The following is a 7,726-nucleotide window of genomic DNA, read 5'->3' as shown; positions in this document are numbered from 1 at the left end:
CCAATGACATGCTTCATACTGCTGTTGGCTAGGGTAGGTAACTGGTGATTTGTGTCTTGTTTATTAGTTTGTTAGCCTGTTAGCTTGTTTTATTCTGGATTGGGCTTCTAAATGTGTTTTTTCTCGGATTTTGGCACAAGGGATAGTAACATCTTGTCCTGTGTATTAATTAATAGAAGCCATCAGAAAGTACTTCACTATGCCATGGAGGGTGATCATGGGCGGAGTTAATGGGGGGGGGGGCAGGGGGGCCAGGCCCCCCCCCCCCCCCAGTCGTTAAACAAACAAAATTCTCACCATTGTAAATCTCCATCTCACTGTCTGGCTGAATATGGCCATACAATGTATATCCACTTTGACAAGCATCACAGGTATCTCTTTGCTAAAGCTGTGACAGGGGGGCCTCTGACAGGGCCTTGCTGCAACCACCCCCTCCCTCTGGATTGCCCTCCCCAGTCACATCTGACAGGTCAAAACTCATTGTCTTTCACACTCATTATGTCATCTTTCCAAAAAAAAGCCTTCAAAATCCTCTCTCATCTATTTTTATATTTTCTCTCTTTATTAAAGTTCTTTTATCCTGTATTTGTAAAGTGTCTTTGAGCACGGTCAAAAGCAACAGTGAACAGTGAAGCGCTATATAATATACATTGCATAAACATACAATAATGAGTATTAATGTTCTGTAATTCTACTCATATTCTAATATTTCTTATATTTCCATTCTTATAATTATTAAACAATAATTAGAGAGAGACCATGATGATGCCAGCCTTAAAATGAGATATTCCTCTAAATCTGACTTCAAACAGGCAAAATTTCAAATGTAAAATGGTCAAATTGTATTCGCCGGCACACTTCGCGCCTCGGCGAGCATCTGACTCCTGCAGAAGTGGCCCCCCCAAAGCTAAAAGTCAAACTCTCCGGCTATGAGGGCGATGTACAACATTTAAAGCTATCGATAAAAATAAATGTGATACAGTACATGGATGGAAATGGCTTTAGCGAATGTGTAATCAAACTCCATTCAAAAACATTTTTTAACAGTTTTAACGTTTTAACAGAGGAAGACAGCGGGATAACCAGTGGGGATAACAGACGACTCACATCCAGAATTGACATTTTATTCACTTAGAGTAACCTCTCCGTGGATTATATTATGCCGAATTGAAGAGTGGCGCATGGTAATCTATTTCATTTCATTTATTTAATGTGACTCATTGACCATGATCACATGGTATGGAGCACACCAAAACATACAAAAACAATATACAATGGCACACGGCATGGCTAGTGCATATGTCATTTGAACAGAGGCAGGACATTCTTCAAAAAAGTACCTAATTTCTGGGTAAATATAACTCTGAAATTCAAAATAATTACATTCTTGCATTCAAACAAAATAATACTCGTCTCCCACACAGTTGTTCATGTACCTCTGTATAATCAAGAAACTTTAAATTAATAGTGTAGATCTTTTTCATAGCGAGACAACGGCACGCACGTTGGTGTAGCAGCAGATCAACAGAGCCTACAGCTTTTAACATCATGTTTTCTCTTTAGACTACCTCACATTTATTTGGGGAACAGGATTAACTCCCTCGTTTTAGGGTTTGACTGGTGTCTGGCGATGTTATAATCACATCAATCAATGCGCCTCCTCTTCACTAGTTCACTGGCCAGCCTCCCCTCCCTACCTCTTCACCAACTCCATTATGCACATAACGTAATGACTGGAAACTCGCATAATTCAGCATTTTTTTTGCCGACTTTCTGAATGTACCATGATTTCATGATACCTTTGGATCATGGAAGGCAAATGAGGGAGAAGACTTATCTCGCTGTCACCACGATAGCAGATTTAACGTCCAAAACAGTAGCATTGTGGATGTGAGTGGATCTATGTTTACTAGGCCTAATTTATTATTATCCATTGCCTGGCCTCCCAGGATACCTCGTAATGTTGCATTTACCCCATGCACATCGCTTGACAATTTTTTTCACAACTGTATGAAACACCATAAAACCAGAGGAGAATCCCGATTTCTTCTGCTTTTATATGCTTGTCTATGGAGCTCTAGGCTCAGTTTGTCCGAGTGTATTGTGGAGCTGCACGTGCTGTGATTTGCTCGTCTGCGTTTGGGGCGGGACTTAGCGATAGGTCAATTCAGTGTTCCGTTCAGTTGTGTTGTTGTTTTAGGTTAGGGTTAGGGTTGTGGTTCTTTGACTCCACCCACTGAGGTTCAACACAACCAATGAGATAATTTCCTCATCCAGAGCAACTCCTCAGTCACCGATCCACCCCGTCACTCATTAACTGTGTACAGTCACCACTTTCACCGCTAACGTCACGTGGATTCTTGAAAGGTCGGATGTTTCTCGTCATTTTATTCACCTTTCCCCCCCTTTCCCCGTCACATTTGTTGGTTTTGTCATTCAGAGACTTAATGATTGACTCGCGAATGTTGGGTCAGTGCATCTTGGTCAAGGGCACATTAACATATTAGCTTTCCCTTTGTGGTGCCACCATCACACCAGAAACATGGAGGAGGATGTAAGTGTCTGGGATTCATATAAGAGCTGAAAGTTTTACATTTTTCTTGTCATAATTTCTTAGAGTGTTAATCAGGATTCACTGTGTTTGAGTATGATGAAAGGCTTTCACCTATATAGACCCTTTTCACAGGGGCCATTTTGTGTCAAAAAGGCAGGGTAAACAGGTGCAAGCAAAACACTAATGAGGGTTTCCAACTTGCATGATTGGAAGTACTTGTTTCACGGTCGCAAGATTACCTGCAGCTCTAAAACACCTTCACAATAGCCTACATTTTGGGCATCTCTCTCTTAAAGCGTGAATTAGCCTACTGTATGCTCGATATATAAGACTAATGCACGGAAATGAGAGACACGGAATCCTGAGATAAATGTCCTCGCAATAGTGACCGTCAAAAAACCTGAAAATCTCCACTTTGTCCGCACGTCCACGTAGATAGAAAATTTGGGGTGTGCAAGGCCAGGCGAAAACTCGCCACACCACACGCAAAGGAACGTGTCTGCTGGTGTGACGTCACTTGGCCACACGGACACTCACGACCCTCGCGGATACATCAACTATAATTTGTGCTTAAGCCGTTAACTGCAGTCTCTGCGATTTGGAAATAGCAAAAGTTCAAATTGTGATTTGATTCTGTTTCGATTAATTATTTAAAATAGCTCCAATTCTGAGTAATATTTCTTGCATTTTGCAGTATTGGCAATATGTGGAGACTTTGGGAGTATTGACAGGTTTCATTCCACATCTTTGGAAAAATTTGCAGAAATTAGTCAATGTTTCAAAACCTAAAATGAATCCATCATGCGAAACAGAACTGTTTTGTAAGTGAAGGTCTTAAAACAAAGATAATAACCAATAATGTACTTTACTTTCTTGCCATAAGAATGTCAATGTGTGAATATGTGAACATCTCTTTGGAACACCTTTGCTTAGAATATGTCATGCTCCCTGTTACTGTCACACACACACACGCACACACGCACGCACGCACGCACGCGCACACACACACACACACACACACACACGCACGCACACACACACACACACACAGGCTGACACACTTTCTCAAATCAGAAGCATACTCTATAGTCCATCACACTACAGTGTTGTTCTTTATTTGACAGAGTGAAGGACATTGTCAAACAGTAACAGTTTAACTACAGTTAAGACTTATTTTTCTCTCCCATCATAAGGTCACGTTTCAGGAGCAAAGGAAAATGGGAGATGGGAGAGGCTTTGGTGACATACAGATATTAACATACAAAGATAACTTAAATACATAACTTTCTTTAAATAGTTTGGCTGAATATATATATTCACAGGTGCACACGGTATTCACAAACTTACTGACATCGTCACACATTCACAGAAAACCTCATCAGCGGCAAAATATATATACAACAGAAACCTCATCCGTCTTTCACAAGTTCATTACAAAGGCAGAAATTCAAGTTGTGAGAAACTAACACACGTTTGCATTAAAGTGCTTTCCTGTGACCTAAAAAATATATATTTTTAAAAAATCAAAACGAGCGAAAAACACATTTAGACCATATAACCTAGATCTATTTTACACCACTAACATGTCATTTTTACACGCTAACTGTGCACAGTCACACAAACTTGATTTCAGACTGCTGTAACATGTTTCTCTTTGACACACATGGGGAGGTATTAGCGGTTGGCGATCCTACACAGTTGGGGCACTCCGGTTGACGCAAAGTCTGCGTCTGAACAGCGTCACAAAAAACACACTGTGGGAGGGAGCGAAATGGGAAGTCCACAGCACAGCTCAAACACAGAAGATAAGTCTGCTGATACGCTGTGTACTGTACGGCTGGCCAACACAAATACATCACATCACACATTATAGGGTGTAGTGTGTGCGTTAAGGTATTTTAAAAAAAGTAGAGAAATCCACCAGGGTTTTCAGCGTTTGAAAAGCCTTTTAATGATCCGTCACGAGACATTGATTAGGTCCATTACAGCAGAGAGAATGGCATGTTTCACCTCAGCAAGCCTTTGAACAGATTAGACTTAAAACCACTACCGATTATTACCCTCTGACCTTGCCGGCCTCCATGATTACAGACAGGGAGAGAGAGAGAGGCAGAAAGGGGTGAGAGACCACTGAATATAAAAAGAGAAACCCCACTGTTGGTGAAGAACATGAAGGCAAAAAGAGGCAAATAAAATCTGAAAACACAGAGATCAAGATATAGAAGAACACATTATCACATGATGTAGATCGCAAGCTGTAACATTATTATTTAGTCAAGTATTGCCAGGTATTTGGTGAGTTTAAACCACTGCTCTTTAAGCAATACCAAACGTTTATGCCTGTAACACTATTTGCAAAACAAAAGAGAAAATAAAAAAAATCTAGAAAAAATATATTCCTGTGATTGAAAAATCAATTTAACAATTAGACGATAATATAAATGTGAACAAAAATCTGGCAGCAGGCCAGATTTTTGGTCCATATTCCTACGACAAAACAGTTAACCACTGCCCGCAAGTTAAGATCAGGTTACCATATGGTAAAGGCTTGGAATAGAAGTTTTTAATTATGTAACTGCATAATATAATGCTGGCACTGACTGAAATATGGATTTTATAGAAATGGTTGCATTTTCTGTCAGTTTAAAAGGCTGGCGAAAGCTTGACTTCGGTTATTCTTAGTCAATCATCCTCCCACCATTTCAGAGACGGACATAAATTTAGGTGGCCAGATTTCTCAAATGAAAATCGGGGACATTTTCTGGTCCGATAGGGGGGCCCAGGGAGGGATGTGCCCCCCCGGCTTTTAGAAAATTGTGTACATTTTACAGTAGCTAAAATGCGTAAATCTGGTGCACTTTGAGAGCAAAAGTAAGAGGCTAGATCTATGAAGAACTTTGTGATTTTGAAACAATTGAAAAAGAACAATGGTTACTAGTTATCTGGCACATTTTACCACAAATTAGACAGCCTAGGTAATTCATGGGAAATAGGCTACTGGTGTATTGTGTAGAGTGGCAGGAACATAGAGAGGGATAACTTCTCTCTTTGACCTCACCAACTGGTGGATAATTTATTTCCACAAAACAAAAACATTACAGTGGTGATTTATTACCTCAGTAAACACTTTCCTTGAGTTTAGGGTGTCGCTCACCAGTTTCAAGTATTCAATGGCCACATGACCATATTAACTGCTAATTTAATATTAAATGCTGACAAAATAATTTAAAAAATCATGTTAATACTAAAAGGCAATTTTAATGATTAAAATTGTAATCTAGAGATAAATATGACCTATTGTGTTAATTTAAACCAGGGGTTATCAAAGTTTTGATGGCTGAAGGCCAATTTAGGGAACAGTAGGCTAATGACTAGATAACAATGATCCATCGCCAATCATGTTAAAAATTGACATTTTTTTCAATGGAGTTTGGTGTACATAAAAACATTACTGACTTCTCTGCAAAAACGTTTTGAGTTAGTTACTGCACTTACTTACCAGATAGTTTTACTGTACTTTTAACTATTCAAAACAACTGGGATGGATAACCCGCTGAATGGGGTCCGGGACACCGGTAAACAAGGACGGTAGCAAAAGCAGCAAGCAGACGCCGCCTCTCGTTCGCCACCTCTGGGGCTTCAGTTGCGGGCGGCTGGGTCCTGGGAAAACCACGGCACGGGCAGAGGGAGGGCATCTACTCTGTGATCTACTCTGTCACACACAGGCAGCACTTTGCACAACGTGCGCACAACGACAGGCTTTTGTGGTGCCGCAAATGCTCTGTTATCGAGTTTCTTGCCAGTATTATTATTTGACTTTGTGGCCAAAATCGGGGACATTTTCGGGGACAGCTCCAGTCGGGGACAGAGCACCGAAATCGGGGACTGTCCCCGAAAATCGGGGACGTCTGGTCACCCTAACATACAGTAAATAGAGAAAAATAAATGGCAGGGCATGTATTTATAACGGCGTTATGGTATTTTGCATACAGAATTGAAATGGGGCACTCTTACACCTCAAATTTTGGTCACCCTGGTCTTTCATTAGAAAGCCACAATGTAACAGTAGAAGTTGTTGCCATGGTCACGGAGCTACTTTCAAGCCATTCAACACACTGCAGGTTAACAGCACGCATGGCGTTGCTGACAACATTGGTTTATACAAGGTCATGTGCTGCCTTCAGGGAATGTAAGGAAAGGTTGACCTGGAGATAGCGGATTCAGTATTCAGTATTTTCATTAACATCGAATGAAAATCACTGTAAGCCGCCACATGCAAAGGCAAATGTATATTATTAGAGGCTTGTATTTGGGATTTGAGGGTCTTATTTCGGCCTCCAGCTGGGCAAGGCATGGAATAGGCTTTTTGTTTTCAGGAATCGCAGCAAATGGTGCCCCAAAACATCTCAACCTGCAGCTGAATGACCGCTGGTCAGGTGAAGAAGAAAAATACACAAAAACACATTAATTTAGCATGGAGTTTGGGCCTTTCTCCATTTGCACTTTGACTGGTCACCTTTGCTACAAGGCATCGAGCTCAGTGTGATTCAGACTTTTTCATATTCTTGAAATGGGATATTTATATGGCTAAGGGGCACAATTTGCTCTGCATCTCTTAATATTTGCAAACTTGAAGTCTGCGTGTGTGTGTGTGTGTGTGTGTGTGTGTGTGTGTGTGTGTGTGTGTGTGTGTGTGTGTGTGTGTGTGTGTGTGCGTGCGTGCGTGCGTGCGTGCGTGTGTGTGTGTGTGTTTCTTTGGTGTGAAGGTTGTGGGAGGCTAAAGTCACCCTCCCCTGCTGTGGCGCTGCATATGACTGAAGTGATTAGGGTAGGTTTATTAAACAGCCGTCAACCAAAAGTCCTGACTTACTTATGCATCACGTGAAAGAGCTAATATTTCAGCCTTCAGCCTTGGCCTCGGAGGAGGGGGGTGCGGTTGGGGGGGAGTGTCAGCTGCGGTGCAGCGGTGCGCTGTTCTGTAGCTCCGGCCGCTACAATGCAGTCCTGACACTGATCCTTGCCAACTCAGTCCCGATGTGAAGATTCCTTCCAAGCAACTGGGACCCTCCTTCATTCTCTTGCTATCGTGCCGTTTCTGTGTGGTTAGTCCTGACTCAGAATGCTATGCAACTCTGGTTTAACTCAAGTGCTGCGGCTAGTTTTCCAATGTAA

This window comes from Poromitra crassiceps (genome assembly GCF_964638095.1).
Source record: "Poromitra crassiceps genome assembly, chromosome: 2".
Taxonomy (NCBI): Eukaryota; Metazoa; Chordata; class Actinopteri; order Beryciformes; family Melamphaidae; genus Poromitra; species Poromitra crassiceps.
This window is presented reverse-complemented; position numbering follows the sequence as displayed.